This window comes from Lutra lutra, chromosome 1, assembly GCF_902655055.1.
Source record: "Lutra lutra chromosome 1, mLutLut1.2, whole genome shotgun sequence".
NCBI lineage: Eukaryota > Metazoa > Chordata > Mammalia > Carnivora > Mustelidae > Lutra > Lutra lutra.
This window is the reverse complement of record NC_062278.1, coordinates 36,129,435-36,155,992: the sequence shown is the minus strand read 5'-3', so window position 1 is coordinate 36,155,992 and position 26,558 is coordinate 36,129,435.

Here is a 26,558-nt window from a genome sequence, read left to right as displayed (position 1 = left end):
GATACCACCTCACACCAGCCAGAATGGCTAAAATTAACAATTCAGGAAACGACAGATGCTGGCTAGGATGCAGAGAAAGGGGAACCCTCCTACACTGTTGGTGGGAATGCAAGCTGGTGCAACTGCTCTGGAAAACAGCATGGAGGGTCCTCAAAAAGTTGAAAATAGAGCTACCCTAACCCAGCAATCACACTACTGGACATTTACCCTAAAGATACAAATGTAGTGATCTGAAGGGGCACGTGCACCTGAATGTTTATAACAGCAATGTCCACAATAGCCAAACTATGGAAAGAACCTAGATGTTCATCAACAGATGAATTGATAAAGAAGAGGTGGTATATATACAATGGAATACTACGCAGGCATCAAAAGAAATGAAATCTTGCCATTTGTGACGATGTGGATGGAACTAGAGCATATCATGCTTAGTGAAATAGTGAAATAAGTCAATCGGAGAAAGACAATGATCATATGATCTCCCTGATATGAGGAAGTGGAGATGCAACATGGGGCGTTAAGGGGTAGGAGAAGAATAAATGAAACAAGATGGGATTGGGAGGGAGACAAACCATAAGTGACTCTTAATCTCACAAAACAAACTAGGGTTGCCGGGTGAGGGGGGTAGGGAGAAGGTGGTGGGGTTATGGACATTGGGGAAGGTATGTGCTATGAAGTGTGTAAACCTGGCGATTCGCAGACCTGTACCCCTGGGGCTAATAATACTTTATATGTTAATAAAAAAATTTTTAAAAAGATGTCTATAACTAATAAGCATACTATTTTCTGTTTTACTCACACTTGCATCATACATCCCTGTACTTCCTTAAATTATAAAATGGGGTGATCAGTTCAAGGCTCACTTTTCCTTATAAACTATCATTTTAGAAAATATCATAAAAAGTTATAATAAATGGAATTTGAAACAAACATTACATAGTGTTAATACTCTATTTTTCAAGAGTACAAATGCAGTGTATCTGTGATACTCATAGGTTTGGACAAACTTAGGTATAAAAAGAGCAAAGTTTTCTATGTGAATTTAAAATCAGCTCCACAGGACACTTTGACTATGGTTTCTTTACTAGATAATATTATTGAATCAATGATAAATTTCCTGGGTCTGCTTATAAAGTAGTATATAATTTAAAAGCTGCAGTATTTGGGAGTGAGGTCATAAGATGTTTGCAAAAGGCTTCAAATGATTCAGCAAACAGAGAAAGAGAGCAAGAGAAAAAATGTGTGAATATGAGTGAAGGTGTGTCTATACATCTTTTTTCACCATTTTGGCAGGATTGGGAATTTATAAAGTCAAATTCTAGGTAGAAAAGCTTAAACTATATATCCAGAATAATTTGTAAAAATGAGACCACTGTTATTTTTTTTCCATTTGTTTGGAAACCTTTCCTAACTGCACACCACAGAATTTGATAATGACAAATGCCAGTGAGGTTTTTCATAATATACATTGAATTAGCACAATACTATTATGACAAACAGTAAACAGTAAGTTTCCTACAAGTTCTGGGTGCAAATGTCTTGCTTTTTTAAAATATCTTTTTTCTGATATTGAAGAGCTAATGTTAGACAAATCACTTTTCATAATTTCCCACTGTGCTTTACATAAATCCGTCTAAATAAAGTTGAGACTCTTATTTATATTAAGTTATGAATTATATGCAAATGGATATTTGACACATGGCCACATTATAATGAAAGCATACAAATCTAGGTAATAAATAAATCAGACCTTCTTGAAGTATGACATTGGAATAAGAAGGAACAACTGAAAAAACAGGCTGGTAGTATTGTCTTATGCTTAGCTGGAATGTAGGACATAATATTCCAAAAAGCATTGCAACATTTATTGTTCTTTATAGGGCCCTCTGTACATGGTTTTTTTTTGTTTTTGTTTTTGTTTTGTTTTCCAGAGGGAATCTCAGATGTCTGCTGTTGAATCTCAATGTTCACGTTTGTAAATTAAAGACATTAGACTAAACTATTCCTTACTTAAAAAAAAAAAAAAAGAATAGAAAAGAGAAAGAAGAAGAAAACAGAAAAATTCTATTTCTAGTATCTTTAATCCTGTGAATTATAGTAAGCATAGCAGGCTTATACTTGTTGTATGTGGACATCTTTATTAAAGATAAACTAAGCATAGGGGCAACTGAGTGGCTCACTGGGTTAAGGGCCTGCCTTTAGCTCAGGTCATTATCCCACAGTCCTAGGATCTTAGCCCCTAGTTGGATCCATGTTCACAGGGAAGTCTGCTTCTCCCTCTCACTCTGCCCCTCTTGCTCCCCCTCCCCATGCTCCTGCTTTCTCATTCTTTCTCTCAAATAGATAAGATCTTTTTTAAAAATTTAAAAAGTGATAAACTAAGCATATATTCCTTGAATAATGACTATGTGCTACACAAAGCATTTTTCTTATTTCCTCTTTAAAACAGCTTTGTGAGGTCTGTTTTATTATTTATTATTTTATTATTTATTATTTATTATTTATTTTCCAATTTAAAAACTTAAACTCAAACAGAAAGAATAATTGGCTTAAAATCTCACAGTACATTAATGGAGGGCCTGTGATTTAAATCAAGATATATCTGGTTGCAAAATAAATAAAAGCATGGAGGACAAGGGGAGACGGAGAGGAGAAGGGAGTTGAAGGAAATTGGAAGAGGAGGTGAACCATGAGAGACTTTGGACTCTAAAAAATAATCTGAGGGTTTTGAAGGGGCGGGGGGTGGGAGGTTGGGGGAACCAGGTGGTGGGTATTAAAAAGGGCACGGATTGCATGGAGCACTGGGTGTGGTGCAAATACGAGGAATACTGTTATGCTGAAAAGAAATTTAAAAATATATATATATTCCAATAATTTCTATAATACAAAACCATCCCTCCCTTTAGGTCGTATTGCATCCACCGTATTTACTTCACAATTAGAAATTCATTCTTCTTATCTAGTTCTGGAAGCATTTAATGTGTTTATTTGGCAATTATAGCAATAACTTAACTTCTTTTCCAGCTCATAACACCTAACACAGTTTTGTACTAAGGGAAGCCATTAAATAAACAATTGATGATTAAAATAATTGTTTCCATTTCTATTTACCACAGGAGGCAGTGACACTCCTGATTATGTTTTAATGTTAACATTCAGGCAGTTTTAGATTTAAGATATCATTATTTTTTTTACAGTTCAAAGGTTTGAGTTTTTAAATATCAAATTGTCAGCCAGTCGCCAATCAACAAGTATACATTGAGCAAACTCAGGGTACATTATCAGAATCTTCAACAGTAATTTCCATAAAAATGTAAGCTTTTCCAAAAATGGATGAAATTGGTCTAAACCTGCCTTTCCCAACAGATCAGCACTTTTCGTATATACTTATGTAGATGTTTATTTGAAATAACTGCATCATTTCTAAATCACGTTACCCCAATTCTCTGCATGTCCTTGAAATTCCTTTATCTTCCTCATCATTGTGCTGCATGTTCAGCCCTATTAGTTTTGAGCTTAATGCTGTGCAGTTTAGCTGGCTGATAAAAGCCTTATTGTAGTGTTTTTAATACCTACAGCGCCTCTGTGATTTTGCACAAATTAATTGTTCTTTTGTAACTATTTTAGCTTTTTAGTACTTTGAAGCTGTTACTGAGGAGATAGACAAGGGGGAACTGTGGTTTACAGCACGACAGCTTAATTTACATAGGCAATGTGAAGTGGAATGATGAGGAAATTAAATTGAGAAAGAAAAAAAAAGTCTGCATGATTGAAAAACATTTGTATTTGACCTGAGTGATCCAGCTTGAAAAACTACCTAAATGGAACTACACAGATGATTGCTGTGGCCTTCGCTTAAGTTTATTTGAATAATAGACTAAAAGAAACCTCATATTTCTTTAAAAAGCAAAAACAAACAAGATTTCTGATTAACATTCAATTTGTGATTAACACTCAATTCGCAGTAAAGGATAAGGAGACAACTGATAATATTTGAATATTTTCCAGAAAGTGATTAAAGAAATATGCTAGTCTATGTGCCAGTCCTTATACAAGGTGATATAGAAAGAGACGTCTTTTCCAATCCATTCTTTATTCGGCGACTGTATCTTCACAACCCTAATGTTATCATAAGGGATCATGTATACCGTCATGTGGAATGTTTTAATACTCTTTTCATATCATTAGGTATTCTTGTAATACATTTTTTAAATTAAACAAATCATGTAGGTCATTGAACTCTGAACTAGGACAAAGGCATGAACAAAAGAGGCACAACAGTTGCCTTATAGGAGCTAATATAGTATATACATATAAAATAATGTAAGTATGGATATATACTTACAAATTTAAAAACACAAAACTTAAGGTATAAATAATAATATCAATATTAAATGATATAATTAATATGATGAAAGGCATTGGCTGTGCAGTTTATAGAATCAAGAAAGAAGTTAGGGTAAAAGAAACTTAATGGTGGGGTGTGGGGTTTCCCTTGTGTGACTTGGAGGTAGAGGGGAATAGAGAGATGACTAAGGCTAGGGATATGTTTCAGTGATCATCATTTTCCATTTTCTTACTGAAATGTTGTGTATGTTTTTTCTACTCTTTGGGGGATGAGAGATAATCTTAATATCCCAGATATGGCTGGGATCCATCAGTTTAATTCATATTCAGTGTCATCATGATGAGCACTGTAGTTTGAAGCACGATTATTTCTTAATTATCTTTTGTTTCTAGAATGCTGGGACCCCTGTGGTACCGGTTCCATTATTTCCAGGATTATTAAAGAAGGTGAAGAAAGAGACAGTGTTGGAAAAGAGAAAGAAATGGTGGAAAGATAGAAAAGGAAAAAAGACAAGAGGAAGCAGAATGAGATGGAGAAAGAGGAAAGGAAAGAAGGAAGGAGGGAGAGAAGGATGACGTGAAAGAGAGAGAGAGATAATGAGATACAGAGAGAGATGGAGAAATTTTACAGAAAGTTTGGCAGTGATTTGGGTAAGGTTGACAAGAAAATTCTGATATGGAGGTTGCTACATTACCTCATATATAGGTTTTCAGTTTAATCTTAAATTATAATCTTACAGCTTACTATTTTCTTGACTCTTATTTCCCAAGGTTAGTCATTCTGAAGAGCAGTTAACAGCAGAGCAGGCTTACTGAAACAGATATGAAATTAAAGAAAGAAAAGCTGTCTAAACATCTATGAAAACCAAAAGTGTTGGTTTTAATGAATATTTGCTCTTAGGAGAAAGAAACTCATTTGATAATATTAATGGTTAGCCACTCAACTTTTCTAGATCTGGACATGGGACAAGTGTGTTAACTACTATGAAATACTTAAAGTATTGACTTAAAAATGGATTTTACTTATGAAGTGATTCTGTTTTTTCTTTTTCCTTTAAACTACAAGATGCATTTTACTAGTAGAATTCCCTGAACATTCTGATGCAAAATTTCTACATTTACTTAAACAATTTTCACAAAGTTGTGAATTTTTTAATATTCTGTGTCATCGTGATTATACTTATCCACCATTATGAATTAATGGTAAATATCAAATTAACAAAACAAGACTAAGAGTAGGCAAACTTTTTCTATAATATGCCAGATACTAAATATTTTAAGTTTTATTATCATATGGTCTCTGTCATAACTGTTTAACTGCATGATTGTAGCACAGAAGTAGCCACAGGCAATACCTCAACAAATGGGCTTGTCTGTGTTTCATTATAAGTTTATTTACAAAAACAGGAGGCATATTGGATTTAGCCCTCAGGACCTAGTTTGGTGACTTCTTTATCAACTATCTGTAAAATTCTCTGAAATTTTTATATATCTATAAGTGTATGTTTTAATTTACTTTTATATTATTTCTCATTTGAGAGGTGCTAGAGGTCAGGTGATAAAGAGAAAATTTGAGATAATTGGACAATCTGGAATTGTTAAAAATACAAAGCAGTTTGAAATATGCAAACACTAGGCAGTTGTGTTCATTAGCCCAAACTACTGGTGTTCTTAACCATTTTATTTGCAACATTTTTATGAAACAAATATTTTTTCATTCATTACTCTGAAGTACTCATAAATCTTTTATGTTTTAACACTTTTTAGGATATTATGTTGATAAAGTATTTTATACCTATTTTGAAATTAGATCGATTTCCTATAATAAAGGACATTACTCTGTCGTTGATGTTTTACCCTAACTATGCTCCCTGTCTCCCTCTTCATTCCTAACACCCTGTCACCTCACCACCTTTATAACTTAAAAAGACCACCCACTTGTGAATGCTGTCTGCCTATGCAGGCTGGTGGGAATTTCAAACAGCCAAGCCTCTAGTTCACATGAGAAGCCCCATTCAAATTTCATCTCCTACTCACAGTAAAAAATCTGAAACTATCTGTCACCCTTTTGTTCTTCAGACTCCTATGTGAGCTCTTTCCTTTCAGAAAATCTTCAACTTGATGTGAGCACTAAATGTATTTCATTTATATTTGTTGGTGAGTGATTTGAATCCTCTGACTCCACATCTAAATAAATTTTAGGATGGGTGACCATGCCAGCCTGTGGGTTGACTTATCAAAACTGTTTTATGAAAATATCTCCTTATATCAAAGAACCTTGCACATGATTTTCCATCTGGTTGGGGCCCTTTTGCATCTGAGACTCAAATATTTTCTACCTCTTACTTTAGGTCTCTGTTCAGTCATCCCCTTACTAAGGAATATCCCTAACCACCCTCTATTAAACAATAATTTCTAAAGCTCCCTTGCCCCTTCTTTTTCATCAGAGCATTTGCCATCTTCTAATATATATTCTACATTTATTTATTTGTTTATTGACCCTTTTAGAATAGAGGCTTTATAAGGACACACATTTTCTTTTTTTTTTAAGATTTTTATTTATTTATTTATTTGTCAGAGAGAGAGAGGGAGAGAGAGCGAGCACAGGCAGACAGAATGGCAGGCAGAGGCAGAGGGAGAAGCAGGCTCCCTGATGAGCAAGGAGCCTGATGTGGGACTCGATCCCAGGACGCTGGGATCATGACCTGAGCCCAAGGCAGCTGCTCAACCAACTGAGCCACCCAGGCGTCCCAAGGACACACATTTTCATCTGTTTTGTTTGTTGCTAAATCTCTAGCACCTAGAACATAATGCATAATAAATCCTAATATGCCCTTTGTAACTGAATAAGTCAATATATTCGTGTTGATGCTACATCTAATTTTTCTTATATAACTCTCCAATCCCCCTGTGGCATTCTAATATTATTCTGTATATTAAAAAATAAATAAATACATGGAAAGAAACACAAGATAGCTTTTAGATTTATGAGAAATTAAATATAGCAATTCCCATCAATGTCACATCTATTTATTCTCCTCTTAGTAATGCAGGCATTTTTTTTTACATTTGGTTCCATAAATTATTTTCCTGTCATATGTATTTTTTAAAATATAAAAGTACTCAACTACTCCTAATATACCCTGTTCACTCCCATATCCTGTTTCATCTTCATATTAGCTTATTATTTTTGTTTCTGAGTGATGCTGGAGCAAATACTTTGAGTAATAATAATAATACCAAGGCTTTTTGCATATATCACTGTAATTTATAATGTAATTTTATTGTATTTTATGAAATTAAAGATGACATCAATTATAAAATATACCATTATTATACACCCATTATAAAAGAAAAAGAATAGTTCTATCAAGAAAACATGACATACACTTTCATTAGGAAGTAATTATACTTACAATATTTTATATTTGTCAAGAAAACTCTTTTAGTTGAACTTGCATAAATTTAGACATAGATATAAATATATACTATTGATATAGATATTAGTAAATACACTAGATAAGGTATCCCTAAAATATTTTCTTTGGAATCTAATTCTTCTAAATTACTTCTCTACTTAGGGTCATCTTATTTATATTTCTTCAGAAGATATTCTCTGTAAAATTGAGATGCAAAATTTCTACAAAAGTTGTTTTTTTTTTTCATTATTGTCAACTGGAAATTTTTTCCAAGCTGTTAACTCTCATTCTGCAAAATTTGAGGATGATAATTTATTTATTAGACCAGAAATTTTCATCAGAAGTCAACAGTCAAGAATCATGTTCCTTCTTCAAATGGTTTTTAAATTATGTATTGATTGAAAGTTAAGTGTTTACATTTATCCTTTTGTGACAAGAAAAGTACCATCCTTGGGCACCTTGGTGGCTCAGTTGTTTAAGCCACTGCCTTCAGCTCAGGTCATAATCCCAGAGCCCTGGGATTGAGTCTACATCGGGCTTCCAGCTCCACGGGGAGTCTGCTTCTCCCTCTGACCTTCTCCCCTCTCATGCTCTCTCTCTCTCTCTCAAATAAATAAATAAAATCTTTAAAAGAAAAGAAAAGTACCCTCTTTTATGCATGTACAAACAATGGCAGTTACAAAATGGCTGCTCCTAGACAAGAACAAGGGAAATTCAGAGATGTCAAATGAGAACTCTTTGAATGGACTATCTATATCACATCACATGTCATTAATTTTAACAACCTAAAAGATCATATACTAAAACCCATGTAGGTAAGAAAATCAGGGCCTGCCGAAATTCAAATTAATTTGCCCAATAAGTAATCTAGGACTAATTTTAAATCCAGTACTCCTACACTGGTAATTTGAAATAAATTGTGAATATGCTTAAATTATTTAAGTTTAAATTATTATGCAAGGATTTCTTTATATTTGGTCATGTGGTCCCAATGATTCTTCTTATAACTTTGAAATTCTACTTTTCCTACTGATGCAGTTCTTTTTTAAAAGCACAGGTTAAAGTATAAAATATAAATTTAACTTTTATTACTTGTTTATATTTTAATCTCAGTTAAAAAACATATTTGACTAGAAAAATTGAAAAACCTATGTATTATCAATCTAGATGATTCATCTACTGGCAAGATGCAATCTTATAAAAATTTCAACTTTTGTTAAGTTGTTACCTAAGTAGAGACAATTTTGGATGCCATTCATTCATGGTTAATATTTTAAAACTTTAAAATAAGATGGGATTTTCCAGATATATACTCTCTAATATAATTTACCATTTTTTCAGGGCAGACTCTGTGAACAAGAAATGTTAATTAACTCTCTCAATGTTACACTGCTGGCTAGTATCTGCATCCAAACAAAATCAGAATCCTTCATACAAAGTTCACCTGTTCTTTCTACTACTTTGTTTTGGATGTATTATACCTGTGGATTTTTATTTCTGTAAGTACAAGTATTTTGTATTCTTCCTCTAAATACCCCTAGTGCCTAACTCTATGTACTGTCATACAACAGGTATTCTCTGGATTGCCAAATAAATGAACATTATGACCATCTGATCCCAAGCAAGAATTTAAAATAGAACAAAAACTTTAGAAACACCAACAAATTTTGTCTAGAACCAAATGACATCTGCATATGTGTGTGTGTGTATATGTGTGTGTGTGTATAAAATCCTATATATATAGGATTTTATTTGACAGATAGATTTATTTGACAGAGGGATCACAAGTAGGCAGAGAAGCAGGCAGAGAGGCAGACAGAGAGAGAAGGGGAAGCAGGATCCCCACTGAGCAGAGTCTGACATGGGTTTCATCCCCGGACCCTGAGATCATGACTGGAGCCGAAGGCAGAGGCTTAGCCCACTGAGCCACCCAGGCACCCCATCATCTGTATATTTTTTAAAAACATAGTATAGGGATTTTTTTGTCATTGCCTAAGTATAATAATAGACCAGTCAAAATGTGGCATCTATCTATAGATAATCAGTGTGTGTTCATACACACAAATACACACACACATAATGAAATGTGGTGGAATAGATGCAAGGCTGGTTCCTAGAACCTAAAAGTTCCTACATAAACCTCCAGGTGCCCTAGAATATGGTGAAACAATAGGGTGGATTGAGTCTGGGATCTATATAGAGTAGTCCCCCATGTCCTCCTTAGCAGAAGATGTAATACACCATTAGGCTACTATTGACCTTCCGACCATACATCAGAAGGAGTATCATCTGCTTCTGGACCAGAGTTGACAATGGATAACTGAACTGTGGAAAGTAAAATCTGGAGAAGAGGAGACTATTATATAAAATGCATAAGATAGATATAAAGATATTCTCTCTATATAGCATATATATGTTATATGTAACATATTTACATATATATAACTAGTTTGATTATTATTATGGTTAAGCAATTAAAAAATTAAAACACTTTAAATGATAAATATGCTATTTCAATTTTAGCAATTGAAGTGACAGAACTATATATTTATACACATAACACTGTTTATGTGTGCACAATTAAAGTATTGGTTTTGTTTTCTTTATGCCATTATTGGCTCATTGACTTGAACATTTCAGAATGTATATATTTTACTAAAAGCAGATAAAAACTGATTCTTTCCCCAAAATAATATTGAATCAAGACCATGATTTAATTTTATGTATTGTGTTTATGCACTATTCAACTTCAAGTTATTTATTACCAATGTATTTAGTCCACATCAGTTAAAGAATCAAATCCCATTGCACAAGTATATATAATGCTTTTCTGTAACATAGTAAAATTTAAATTGCAGTGCCTTCCAATCAGACCATAAGCAATGTGGTAATCAAGCATTAATTTAGCAAGTTCATTTTTCTATTACACTGTTTTCAACACAAAGTTAGTGTTAGTATTTCCATAGCTCTGAGGTCAAATTGAAAGAGAGTTTGCAAGAGTAACTATATGAAAACACCTTGAGCTAAGTGTAGCGGAGGTTGACTTTGAGACTCCCTTGGTCAAGCTTAAAAATTGGTCTCTTATTTAATCACAGTCAAAAGAAAAGGTAACAGTATTTTATTAAAATATCTAAAGCATTAACAACTTAAAAACTTACAGCAGAGGCAGATGTTCAGGGAAAATATTAAAACTCTAACATTTTCAAAAGTTCTTATTCAATCTCTCCATTGACTTATTTCTCCTACATTTTATGGTAAAATAATTTCAAAAATATACTTTTCTTAAATATTAAACCAATCTTAAGGTAATGTGCTATTTCAGTCTGATTATTCCTATCAGAGTATGAAGTATGTTGCATTGTCTTAAATATACATTTGTCAGGCCAGTTAACAAATTCTATGTTAAGCATAAAATAATTTGTTTGAGGGCGCCTGAGTGGCTCAGTGGGATAAGCCTCTGCCTTCAGCTCAGGTCATGATCTCAGGGTCCTGGGATCAAGTCCTGCACCAGGATCTCTGCTCCGCAGGGAGCCTGCTTCCTCCTCTCTCTCTCTGCCTGCCTCTCTGCCTACTTGTGATCTGTCAAATAAATAATTAAAATCTATTTTAAAAAATAATTTGTTTGATTGAAAAGTATGATGAGGAATAAAAAAGAAAAAGATACTAGAACTCCATGCATCTTGTAGATGTTGCTATAAAATAGGAGTGCGAAAACTATAGTCTGTGATCCAAATCTGGCCCTCTGCCTATTTGCTATATTAAGTTTTATTGGAACACAGTCATGCCCATTCTTTTTAGTATTTGTCTACAGCTGCTTCCACACACATAATGACAAAATTGAGTAGTTAAGACACACATTCATGTAGCCCATGAAAATGAAACTATTTACTATTGGTTCTTAACAGAAATATTTTGCCAAGCCCATAGTGAGACCTTGAGAAAAAGAGATCTAAGGACTATAACTTTTTTGGACTTGAACTGCCTGTCTCAAAATACAGCCATTTTATTCTTTCTAGAACACAACCCATGACTTTCCTCTATCGACGTTATTATGGACTGCTCTTCCTCCACTTATCTGAATAGCTTACTTACTCTTTCTTATTCAAGTTGCTACACAAAACTCTTCCAGTCAGGCTTTCCTTACAGATCATACTTAAAATATTGTCTACACATTTTCTGCATTAATCTTTATCATATTAATTGACTTTTTTGTCTTTATAGCAATTGTCACCATGTTGTTGAACATAGTTAGATGCTCACCAGAGCTATTTTCTGTTGCCCTGGGTAAGAAGATCATATTTTTCAGTCTTCCTTGAACTTAATGAGTCCTTGAGTTCTGAAATAAAGGGAATAAAACATAATATATAGACTTGTCAAATCACTATGTTGTACACCTGAAACTAATGTAACATTGTGTATCAACTTTACTTCAATTAAAAAGAGCAATAACATAATATTATTACACTGGCAACATTACCAACTTTCAAATTGTAAATTTAGTCAAAGCAGGTTTCTTTTAATGACTTCAGGTATCTTTCCTACTCTGACCATCTCCAAAAGATTTTATCAAATATCTGGGAGGTAACTGTCCACATTCAAGTCTTGTCTGGATTTCCTGCCCTTGCTATTCCACTCTTCTGCTCCACTAGTTACTGGTATTTTTCCTCTGGATTTCATCATTCCTATCTGGTCAAGAGCTCACACATACCACTCAGCATCCTCTTTATCCTGACTATAGACCTCTTAAAATCTATAGACATTCTCCATATATTTCTGTAGCTTTTTTGGAGAACACAGAGAATTATGAGACACTTTCATGTAACTATGGGTCTATAGTAAATTCAGAAGGTTTGTTTCAGGACTTCTCTACATGGATAGACCCTGCCAATGTCACATCCAGTTGATCATTAATGAATCATGTTAATCATGAATTAATGAATCATGGCAAGACGTGAGGGAATTCTAGTAAGTTGCTGATTTCCTCTGTCCCATCTGGGGGGAAAAAAAAAAAGCAGCTCTGGATTCCTCTGCCCAGGTTCCAAAATTTAGTTGAGAATTTTATCCTTCTCTAGGGGTTTTGACCTCATAGTGGGTGAGAAATCATTTCCAGAACTCCTGATGAATCTTCCTGAGCATCTAACTGGTTTTGTTGTTGTTGTTGTTGTTGTTGTTGTTGTTGTTGTTTTAGCCTCTGCTTTTATCATATAGAATCTGATTTTCTCTGTGGCAGGAAAAACCTGCCTTATGTTTAGATCTTTTGAAGGTCAAAATCCAATAGTACCTCCTATTTTTCTCTGTATTTCTGTGTATCAAACATTCTTTCAGTGCAGTGAGCACAGAACATTCTCTCCTCACATCTTCCTAAATGGGACTCATTATCAAAATGGGTTCCATTCTCAAAACATTTCTGAGACAAAAATAAATTATTAGTATCAAAACAAGAACAAAGAGTCTATGGCATTCACCCAACTAATATGAAAATCTCATCCATTAGGAAACAGTTTCATTAATCCATTGGGATTAACCTTAGTGTGAATTCTGTTCAGGATTTCAAAAACAAATAATAGCTGTAAATAAATTCCATGAGCCTTTTCTTACATAAATAAATATACTTTATATATATATATATACACACACACACATATATATATTTGCATATATATGTATATATATATGTGTATATATATATATATTTAGAAAGAGAGAGAGAGATAGAGGAGAGAGAGAGAGAAACAAAGAGAGAGAGACACATAGAAACAGAGAGGAAAATTGTGAATATGAAAGAGAAATCAAGGAGGACATCACAGAGCTATCGGACCCACAACTAAGCCCTTTTATGTGGTATATCATCTATACCTTAAAAACATCATTTGCAGTAGATTTTATTGTCCTCAAATTAAATGTAAGATAAAATATGGATTTGAAATTCCAATGAGGCCTGCCTGAATGTAAACACTGAACTTATATTGCCTCCAAATAAGTTGGAGTTAATCAAAAGTTAATAAAAAATGACAAATTTAATTCAATGTAATTTCTTAAAATTATAAAATATTATTATATTTTAAGTCTAAGAAAATCAAATAAAAATCAATCATTTCATTTTGGAGGAATATATCAAAATTTCACATGCATTTAAAATAAAATATGCAAATTTCAGGATTGTTTTTTCCAGCACTTTGGAAAATGCCAATAGTATTTTGATCAAGATGGCATTGAAAATATACAATCCTAAAATTTGTATGGAAGCAGAAAAGACCCCGAATCACCAAGGAAATGTTGAGAAAGAAAAACAAAGCTGGGGTCATCTTGTTTGCCTGATTTCAAGCTTTATTATAAAGCTGTGATCACTAAGACAGCATAGTACTGACACAAAAACAGACACATAGACCAGTGGAACAGAGTAGAGAGGCCCGATATGGACCCTCAACTCTATGGTCAAATAATCTTTGACAAAGCAGCAAAAAATATCCAGTGGAAAAGACAGTCTCTTCAATAAATGGTGCTGGGAAAATTGGACAGTTATGTATAGAAGAATGAACTTGACCATTCTCTTACACCATACACAAAGATAAACTTGAAATGGATAAAAGACCACAACGTGAGGCAGGAATCTATCAAAATCCAAGAGGAGAACATAAGTAGTAACCTCTTCAATATCAGCCACAGCAACTTCTTTCAAGACATGTCTCTAAAAGCAAGGGAAACAAAAGCAAAAATGAACTTTTGGGACCTCATCTAGATCAAAAGCTTCTGCACAGCAAAGGAAACAGTCAACAAAACAAAGAGGCAATCCATGGAATGGGAGAAGATATTCGCAAATGACATTACAGACAAAGGGCTGATATCCAAGATCATAATGAACTCCTCAAGTTCAATACTCAAAAAACAGATAATCACATCAAAAAATGGGCAGAAGACATAGAAATGGCTAACAGACACATGAAAAAATGTTCACCATCACTAGCCGTCAGGGAAATTCAAAACTACATGGAGATACTATCTTACACCAGTTAGAATGGCCAAAATCAACAGGACAGGAAACAACAAGTTTTGGAGAGGATATGGAGAAGGGGGGGCCCTCTTACACTGTTTGTGGGAACGCTAGTTGGTGCAGCCACTTTGGAAAAGTATGGACGTTCCTCAAAAAATTAAAAATAGAGCTACCGTATGACCCAGCAATTGCACTACTGGGTATTTACCCCAAAGATACAGATGTAGTGAAAAGAAGGGCCATATGTACTGCAATGTTCATAGCAGCAATGTCCACAATAGCCAAACTGTGGAAAGACCGGAGATGCCCTTCAACAGATGAATGAATAAAGATGATGTGGTCCATATATACAATGGAATATTACTCAGTCATCAGAAAGGATGAATACCCAACTTCTGCATCAACATGGGTGGGACTGGAAGAGATTATCCTGAGTGAAATAAGTCAAGCAGAGAAAGTCAATTATCATATGGTTTCACTAACTTGTGGAACATAAGGAATAACATGGAGGACATCAGGAGAAGGAAAGGAAAAGTGAATTGGGGGAAGTCAGAGAGGGAAACCAACCATGAGAGACTGTGGACTCCTAGAAACAAACTGAGGGTTTTAGAAGGGAGGGGGGTGGGGGTATGGGTGAGCCTGGTGGTCAGTATTAAGGAAGGCATGTATTGCATGGAGCACTGGGTGTTATACGTAAACAATGAATCTTGGAACACTATATCAAAAACAAATGATGGGGCGCCTGGGTGGCTCAGTGGGTTAAGCCGCTGCCTTCGGCTCAGGTCATGATCTCAGGGTCCTGGGATCGAGTCCCACATCAGGCTCTCTGCTCAGCAGGGAGCCTGCTTCCCTCTCTCTCTCTCTCTCTCTCTGCCTGCCTCTCTGTTTACTTGTGATCTCTCTCTGTCAAATAAACAAATAAAATCTTTAAAAAAAAAACAACAAATGATGTATTGTATGGCGACTAACATAACACAATAAAAATTTTTTAAAAAGAAAAATGAAAATTTTAAGGAAAAAAAAAGAAAAATAAAATATAGTATGGAGGTTAAGAACTTTGGCTCAACTGATCTAAATCCTTATATTACCATTTGTGTAACCTTGGGGAATTACCCAAGTTAAAATTATTCTCCTTTTTAATACATGGGAGTAATAATTTTGAAATATCTGGATGAGATATTAAGTGTACGTTTTTAAGGTATCTGGCACATAGAAAACACTCCATCAATATTAACTACTGATATTATTTAGCTCAAGTAACAAACCCTGAAAGTTAAGCTATTCCATCATACCAGTACTTAATTTCTTACTCTGTCCAATGATACTTCCAACCATGTAGCCCCTCTAATAGGCAGATGCTTACTCTCTAGGTGGTGACCATAGTGAATGACATCGTGGATCGGAACAATGTCATCATCCCATGTCACATATGTCTTCAGAGCTCTCCTCCGATCCTGACTGAGTCAGCAGTTGATTATACATTCAACTCCAGGACCTTTATTTATTTGTTTATTTTTATTTTTGTTTTGTTTGCACTTTTTTTTCATTTAAGGATATTTCCTTGATATTCCTTCTCTATATAAAAGCATAATGTAGGGGCGCCTGGGTGGCTCAGCGGGTTAAAGCCTCTGTCTTCGGCTCAGGTCATGATCTCAGGGTCCTGGGATCGAGCCCCACATCAGGCTCTCTGCTCAGTAGGGAGCCTGCTTCCCTTCCTCTCTCTGCCTGCCTCTCTGCCTGCCTGTGATCTCTGTCTGTCAAATAAATAAATAAAATCTTTAAAAAAAAAAAAAAGCATAATGTAGTCTATGTCAGTTCAATATGTGTTTACCCTTTCTCCAGGACACTTGCTTAGCCTTTGGTGAAATTCCTACAACATGTAGAGTATTCCAAAAAAACTTTTATTCCAAAAGTAAAATTTAAAATATATTTTTAAAAAGATTTTCAAACTCCCTTAAAGGAGGAAAAGATCTTTCTCATCAGGATGCATGAATCAGATAATAGCAGTACTTCTCATTGAAGTGCAAGTGGCAGAAGCTCAGCCTGCCTGTATTGTTCCTCCTTTCCCTCCCTGCCTGGCAACTGAGTAGCCCAAGAGACACAGCTTTAAAACCCTTGCTCTCAGCCTACTTCTGTCTTTCTTCCTAGCTTTCTGCTGTTTCTTCAGTTTCTTTAATATTATCACAAAGAACAAAGAACTCTCAAACTGCCTCTGATTAATTCAAATGTAAGGGAATGGAGACATAAAAATGCTGACCTTATGCATTGACTAAAATCTATTTTTCAGTTTAAGTGATCATCATCAATTATACCCGTATTTCTATTTATCTTAATACTTTTTTTTATTAGGGGTAGATAATTTTATATTCGACAAACAATGTATCACTTTGAAAATGTTTTTTTTTTTTCTCCATTGGTCATAATCCTACAATTTTTGAAGCTTGTATTGTGACTGAAGGCAACTTGTAAAACATTTCAACCTAACTTCCCCTGCCAATATTCAAAAAAGCAATGCTTCTCCAAGAATGGGAAAATAATTCTCTCCATTCTGAAATGTTTGTCTTATTAAACAAAAGGTCTCCAACAACATGATGATTCATTAATTATTTTTATCTGCAATGGTGAAAAAATGCTAATAAATAGAGATTTCTGAAATCTGCACTCTATCACAGTGCTGAAAAGCAAGCATGCTGCTTTATACTTCACAATAAGGAGATGACATGATTAAGCAGAGCTTATGTGTTCATAATATTTTACATTCATCAGTGTTTTGTTTACAGTGTCTAATTTTATCTTTAATATAACCCTTTGATATAGATAGCATGTACATTAATATTCTAGTCTGAGAAATAATGAAATTGAAGTCCATACAGCTTAAGTGGCATGCTTAAAACCACGCATCTGCTAAAGCATGACACTTCAGTTACCTTAATCTGGATCCTTGTTCCTTCTACTAAGCACCCTGCCAATTAAATCTTACACATTCGGCTAAATATAGATAAGCTTCCAAGGTCAAAAAAGGAGGAGGTGATTAAATGTACTATTTAACAGTCCATTTAAGGGAAATATGTTTTTTTACTTTGTTAAAGACAAAAGTAGCTTATTGAGACTGAGAAGAATGGGCATTAAGGTAGAAAACTTATTTTGTTAATAATATCAAATCATTATAGTAGAGAAATATTTTTCTAAACAAAGGGTTTTACCAGAGCTTTATATAGAAAGCCATATATCTGTTCAGATTTTTTTTTTAAGTTTAAAGGAACAATCAAATATCTGTGTAATTAATTTGATTTTATCAGCATTTATTTACATCCTCCTCTAAGCCAAGTACTGAACTAGGGGCTTTGGAGTAAAGATTAATAAATTCTAGCCTTTTGTGGAGGATTTTGTGAATGAATTGCCAACAGTCGAATCTATAATCCTGTTCCTTCTCTTGATCACAGAGCAAGATATATCTGATCTTTCTAGCCTTTAGGTGTGGCCATGTGGCTAAGTTCTCCACAGTGGAATGTGAGTGGAAACAGTGAGACTAACCATTTCTATCCACAGCTAAGGGGATTCCCACAATGTGGGAAATTCAGTGCTAAAATCAGGAAAGACCCATGCAAACTGAATTTAGTCACCTAAATGGAAATGGTGTTCCTATTTTCAAGCCTGGTCTCTAAAAACCTCACATATGAACTTCTCCATGTTCTTTTCTGTTTCTAGCAGACTCTCATGGACATAGCTATGGTGACCTTAACAGTCACAGCTTTGCAATGCTAAAACCTCTGTCAGCCTGGGTTCCTGTGTGATCACATATAGCAAAACCACCACAGATGAGGTCTTAAATTCAGACTCCCTAGGCTAGACTTGTTTTTATTTTTTAGTTTTTTTTTTAAGACTTTATTTACTCATTAGAGAGAGAGAGAGAGAGAAAGAGAAAGAGAGCAAGAGCAGGGGGAGGGACAGAGGGAGAAGCAGGCTCCCCACCAAGCAGAGAGCCATCCCAGGCCATGAACTGTGCCAAAGACAGATGCTTAACCAACTGAGCCATCCAGGTGGCCCTCCAGCCTAGACTTGTTGTAAATGATGACAATGAACTTTTTACAAAGCCCTTAACTTCTGTGTATCCCCTTTTTAACCATGTCTTATCTTTTCAAAATAAGATAAAACTCCTGATCTTAAATTACTTAAAGTCATAAGAAACAAATACCAGGGGAAAGGAGAGTAGTCTATAACAAAAAGAGAATTAAAAGAGTAACAAATTGAACTTTGTGTTTAGTGATATTTAGAATTAAAATAGAAACTTTTTTATGGTGTATTCAAGTACATTCCTAGAGACACATGATTACTTAAATAGATGATGGATGTAGCTAATGATTACTCCTTGACCCAATGTTTCAGTGAGATTATCACAAAAAAGTACAATTTTTGTCTAGATTTTTCTTTAATAAGTGGAAAATGGAAATGGAAGAGTTGAAATGACCCTCTACGGTGAAGATATATTATTTAATTCTTAACATTAAAGCACAGTTAAAATGAAAAAAGGTTTATTTAAACAGTCTCATTTCATAAAACTCCTGTTCTTTGTGATCTATGGTTCTTTTATTGGCAGCACAAATAAAAGGAGAGTTTTATTGTTTTAAAAAATCATTAGTCTTGGAGAGTTTTTTTTTTTCCAGCAAACTAGGTAATGGTTTTGTGAGTACAACTTATTTTTCCTAATGCTAACCATCCCTTCACACTAAGAACTATATAATTCTCATATTACTTGTCTCATAAAGAAAAGCTGTCTTTGGATATGTTGGATATCAGGATATGCTTCTTATAATTGAGCAACTTTAATTCCTCTAATTGTTTTCATAACCAGGGGAATTTGATTTATTTTATTTTCAAACAATATGGAGATTGTCAGTAAAATGTTGGATTTCTCTTCTATAACCAGATACAACCCCACAAAATTTGATTTTGTTTTTTAAGAAGAGACTTTCATAAAGACCTATTATCAAAAAATGATTAAAAGTGACCTAAGAATAAGACTCTATGGACCTCTGACAATTTAAAATACTAATTAATTAAGAATTGATCCATCATTACCTCATATAATCACTTTCCAAACAATGTTTGGTCAAGATACAAAAAATGATGTTGGTATCTCTTAAACAGTGTACTACTAATGGTTGATTTGCTCTGTCAAACTCCAGATATTTGTTTTCCTCATAATGAGGAAATATGGACTATGAAATTATTAATATATGAGTGTTTTCTTGGAGTGCTAAATTCATTAGAGATTTATGTAAAAAGAAAACTAGGTATGCAGAAACTTTTTGGAACAATCAAATAGTCACTGATATACTTTCCTCTTCATCAATTATCTCAATAGAATCCTTCAGTGAACATTACTTTCATAAAATATGTTTTCTCTTCAAACACAGTTTCTCTCAATACATATGAGTAAAACTTGCATGAGAATGAGTCCAGGTAGTGCATGAGAGTGAGCCAAGTTTTTATATGTATAACTTATGTCCCTGGTGATTTTCTCTGAACTATGTCCATGTATATGCTATGTACTATATCAGAATATAAATAATACAGCAAAATGCTTTGACCTGTTTTCAAGTTATAGAAATTATTTAAGAAGCAGAAGATAAAAATAAGGATGGCATATCAAGATATGTGGAAGCTCAAAAATCTCCAAAGAATAACACTGATAAGCTGAAAAAGTAACCAGTATGTTATCCAATTAAAATAGCAAGAAAATGTAAAAAAAAATCATTAAATTGCAATAATAAGTTCAATACAAAAATGATTACATAGGTTAAGACATAAAAGCCTACTTAGTTTGGGGCTGATGAAAATAGTTTATTATAATTAGCCTGGATCAAAAATATATTTAATAAAATAAATCAGTATTAGAAAATATAAAAGTAGACATTATAACTTTATATTGAATACAAATTTCTCTTTCTTTCTCCCCCTTCCCCCATATATACCATGATAAGAATGTAAAATTCAGAAAGATTAACTAGAATAAAGAGCTCCCAGCTAGCAAACATAATATCACCATACTTGAAAAACAGTATTCTATATTTGCTAAGAAATTATAGATGTTTTAGGTAGAAATTTTTAATTTCATCTAAAACTTATATATGTTAGGAAGAATAACTCATAATCTGAAAAATGATTGTTTTATTATACATCTTTTTGTAAAATAGACTGTGTTACTAAGGCTTCTTAATTTCCAATTTCCTTTTTGTCATTTAATTCTTCCTAACAAAATCAGCCAACATAGATATAAAAATATCTCTACAATATGAAAAGTTGAATGGTCTCTGAAACAACTGTTGTAAAAGTTCCTCTGCATATGTGCCTTATAAAATGACTGATCACAATAGTTTATCTTATGGATATGATCTAGAGTGCCATATCATTTAGTAAACCTCATCTTAAGCTCTAACAAATATATTTCACTGGGTTTAGCTTCATTATGTCTAAATTGACCCTCCATAAATTAAAATACAACTAAATCACAGATAATTCTACTAACATATATGATAAAAGATCAAATATATAATATCATTATTAATAAATAATGATATTTGGGGGGAATGTGAAATGAAGCTTCTTTTATTATAAAGAGATGTTTCTGTAAATTAACTGGTTAAATTATATGTGAACTTAATAGATTTTATATAATTTAATATATATATATAAAATATAATTTATTTCATGGTTGAAATATTGGCATAAGCTTGTTAGTTAGCAATGCGAATTTACACATTCTCTCTCAAGATTGTAGTATATTTTACTAGAAATATTTTACAAGAAAATTATATTTAAAACTAAAATACCAACATAAATACTGAAAAAGATGAAAGGTGTGGGCATTTTTCTGAAAAATTTATAAAGTCAGGCAGGATAACAGAAATCTAAGAAACCATTTTCTTCTTAGAAAACAATGTGTTTTCCTGAATTAATCTAGATAATTGCCTTAATTTTACTCTGATTTTGTAGACATATAATGGGATTTTGGGAATCATTTATGCACATAAATTAATTTTAAAGGAAAAACAGATCTTTTTAAAATTCAATGTAATGCTTTAATTCAGAATCTTTCTAAATATTTTATCTTTTCTTTTTAAAGATTTTATTTATTTATTTGTCAGAGTGACATAGAGAGAGAGAACATGCATCAGCAGGGGAGAAGCAAGCAGAAGGAGAAGCAGGATCCCTGCTTAGCAGGGAGCCTAAGGCAGGACTCAATGCCAGGACCCTGGGATCATGACCTGAGGCAAAGACAAACACTTAACCAACTGAGCCACCAAGGTGTCCCAAATATTTCATTTTTTAAAGGATTTTATTTATTTATTTGTCAGAGAGAGAGAGAGAGATTAAATCAGGGAGAGCAACAGGCAGAGGGAATAGGAGGCTCCCTGCTGAGTAAGGGGCCCAATGCCAGACTCAATCCCAGAACCTGGAGATCATGACCAGAGATGAAGGCAGACATTTAACTGACTGAGCCTCCAGGCGTTCCAAATATTTTAACTTTTTTAAAATATGTTTGGGTAAAGAACAATATTTTTATTTAAACACATTTTTCAAACAAAGCAGTCAATAAGAATTTTAAATCTCCTGCATATTTGGACATTATGTTTTTGGACAGTGAATAATTATGGTTGTTAAATTATTATTTTAAGGGAAAAGAGGATAGCATTCTGGCTCTCATTTTTATTGAACTTTTTTTTTTCTTTAAAATGAATTGTCCTTAATATAACCTCAGTTCCTCAACACTGATTAATCCTCTATGGCTAATCTTCTACATGTAGATGTAGAGCAAAACAAAGTAAAACAAAACAAAATCAGCATTACCAGTAATAAAATAAATTTATGTTCTAGATATCTTATAATAAATATGTTTGAAACAAAGAAAAATTTTACAATATAGAGTCCATGTTGGTAGCAATGGAAAAATATATGTGACTAAAATGATTTGTGTTTCTCATAAAACAAAAGAAATTAATAGAAAATGTGGTTTTGAACTGAGATCATTATCCAATGTGTTCTTCTAGGGGCGCAAGTGACCTCCTGCTTGCCTCCTATTCTCTTGATTTGTTAACCATCTATTTGTAAGCAGCAGCATTTCTAATCCTGACCTCAGGAGATATTACCAATTGCTTAGAAATAGGAAAAATTCTACTTTCCTGCTCCCAGCTAAATAGGTAAATGGACAAGTGTCTGAAGGATTTACCCTCTTGCTAAGCATGCTTTGCTAGACTTTCTACCAAAATCCAGCCGTTTGTGTTTAGATGTATATTTGCTTCTTTACGGAGAGATAGTTCTTTTCCCTCTTTCTGATAAGATTAATAGATCCAATTAGTCATGCTCCTTTAAAGGCAAATAAAGTTTGCCTTTGATGGCTAGAAACTCAAGACAGGTATGTTTCAATGCAAGGCATAATAGAATGGAGATGATAAATCTTGAGTGCTACTGTGCAGATGACAGAGTGCCTAAGGTAAAAGATTAGAGCGAGGTGGTGTGTTACAGCTTTAAGAGCACAGGGAAAGGAAATACCAGCTCCACATCACATGACCTTAAGAATAGTAAATAATGTTTCTGGGGTTCTTCCAGTCAAATGAAAAATATATATATTCTGCTTTGCACATGATTATAAGCCCAAACTTCTAAGCCAGTCTGCCTGGGTTCAAATACCAGTTCTACTACTTACTACCAGTAAGACCTGAGGCCCCTTACTTAAGCTCCCTGTAACTCAGTTTCCTTCTCTACAAAATGAAATAATAAAATATTTAATGAGTTGTTAAAGGATTAAATAAGTTAATTCATACAAAGTATTCAGGAGAGTAGCTGGCACACATTAACTACTCAATAAATATTACCTATTTTATGACAGATCTTGGTAAGGAAATTTCCCAAAATTCCTTTTAATTCATGATCAAAGTTTCTATGAGTCTGAGAAATTAATAAAATATAAGGGGACACTTCTGGGAGAGTCAAAGGGAGTGGTCATCAAACAAAGAATTATTGATAAAGTTTGTCTTCTCAGTTTTTTTTGCCTAGGCATAGTTTTGACTTTGACGATGATGGAATGATACACTGACTTAAATTCTCCAATATTGCTGTATTCAAAATTACTTTATGCTCTAGAGATGAAAATGCTGTGGATGAGCTTTTGCTAAACTGTGATTTCAGTGCAGTGCAGTTTCTTGGGTGATTTCAGAAATCACAACAGGCTTTTACCCAGAATCTCAAGGTTACATACATACAAAAGCTGAGATATAGAAAAGTTATTTTATTTTCTTAAATTTCATTGAATTTGGTTTCTTATAATGTCATAATGAAGTTTTAAGACATTATGTTATTTAGATAACACAAGTTCATAACATGAGTTGGGTGTTTTATTTCCTAGCAAATGGGCACAGTCAGTGGCCTCATAGAATTTAACTTACCCTAAGACATAATTTTAAATTGTCTTTAGCTATAATGAGCATGTTTCTATTCCTCATGAATTCCAGGAAATGCTTATTCAATAGGTTTGTAATGGGACCTAAGCCCATGTATTTTTTAGCAGGTCCCCAAAAATTTATCATCTGTACCCCTGGTTAGAAACACTGACTTATTTGATTTGCTTCAAATCTACTGAGACAAAAAAAAAAAAAAAAATCTACTGAGACCTTATTATATATAACTTACCCATGTCTACATTAGAATCAGCTTAGCTATTTTCAGTTCTGTTATATATACATCTACTTGATAGATAATCTCTATCAGTTTTCTTCTCATGACTCCTGTCTATTGGCAAAAGAGACAGTGAGAAACTTTATTTTCCCCTTTTCACTCTGCATGCCATTGTTTTGATGTTCTGGAGCTATGGTCTGGAAGTTATAAATGTGTGTTAGTGTGTCGAAGGACTGAAAATAATTATTTGTTTATAAGAAAAGCTCTATTTGGTTAAAAAGCATTTCATATTTGAAATATGTCACTAAGAAATAAAAGGAGGTTAAATATGTCAAAAATACATTTTAAAGACAATATAGGGATGTATAAAACATCAGAAGCAACATTAATTTGAGATTAATTTATAATCACGTTGGTAAACCATTTGGCCAACATGGAGATGGAATCACCAAAATCTCTTAAATTTGACACTGTACTGATGTAAATACACTTTGAAAATTGCTATAAATATTTCAAGAACCAGAAATAGCTAAACAACTATTAGATATGTTAGATGAAAACAATTGACTTGATTTAAAGTTATTATAAGACAGAAATAGTAGGAAGAGAAATTAAGGAATCAATCCCATTTATAATTGCACCAAAACCAATTAGTTACGTAGGAATAAACCTAACAAATGAGGTGAAAGACCTGTACTCTGAAAACTAAAGCACTAATAAAAGAAATTGAAGAGGACACAAAGAAATGGAAAGATTCCATGCTCATGGATTGGAAGAACAAATGTCAAATATCTCTACTACCTAAAGTAATCTATAAATTTAATGTAATTCCTATAAAATACCACCAGAAATTTTCACAGAACTAGAACCAACAATCCTAAAATTTGTGTGGAACTATGAAAGACCCCAAAAACCAAAGCAATGTTAAAAAAGAAAACCAAAGCTGGAGACATCACAGCTCCAGACTTCAAGCTATATTACAAAGCAGTAGTCTTCAAGACAGTATGGTACTGGCACAAAAACAGACTCAGAGATCAATGAACAGAATAGTAAAACCAGAAATGAACCCATAACTATATGGCCAACTAATCTTCAACAAGGGATATCCAATTGGAAAGTTTCCAATAGGAAAAATTCTCTTCAACATATTGTGGAGGAAAAATGGACAGCCACATACAAAAAAATGAAAACCCAACTGCTTTCTTAAACCATACACAAATATAAATTCAAAATGGATGAAAGACTTAAATGTGAGACAGGAAACCATCAAAATCCTAGAGGAGAACACAGGCAGCAAACTCTTTGACCCAGGCCATAGCAACTTCTTACTAAACAGGTTTCTAGAGGCAAGGGAAACAGAAGCAAAAATGAACTATTGAGACTTCAAGATAAAACCTTCTGCAGAGGGGCGCCTGGGTGGCTCAGTGGGTTAAGCCGCTGCCTTCAGCTCAGGTCATGATCTCAGGGTCCTGGGATCGAGCCCCGCATGGGGCTCTCTGCTCAGCAGGGAGCCTGCTTCCTCCTCTCTCTCTGCCTGCCTCTCTGCCTGCTTGTGATCTCTGTCTGTCAAATAAATAAACAAAATCTTTAAAAAAAAAAAAACCTTCTGCAAAATGAAGGAAACATTCAACAAAACTAGAAGGCAACCTATGGAATGAGAGGAGATATGTGCAAATATTTTCAAATATTTGCGAATGACAAATTTGATAAAATGTTAGTATACAAAATATATAGAGAACAAATCCGACACCTAAAAACCAAATAATCCAGTTTAAAAATGGGCAGAAGACATGAATAGACGTTTTTTCCAAAGAAGACATTCAGATGGCTAACAGACACATGAAAAGATGGTCACCATCATCACTCATCATCAGGGAAATACAAATCAAAATTACAATAAAATATCACTTCACATCTATCAGAATGGCTAAAATTAGCAACACAGTAAACAGTAGATGTTGAGAAGGATGCATAAAAAAAGGAGCCCTCTTACACTATTGGTGGGAATGCAAACTGGTGTGGCCACTCTGGAAAATGGTATGGAGGCTCCTCAGAAAGTTAAAAAGAGAACAACCCTACATCCCAGCAACTGCACTACTAGGTTTTTACCCAAAAGATACAAAAAT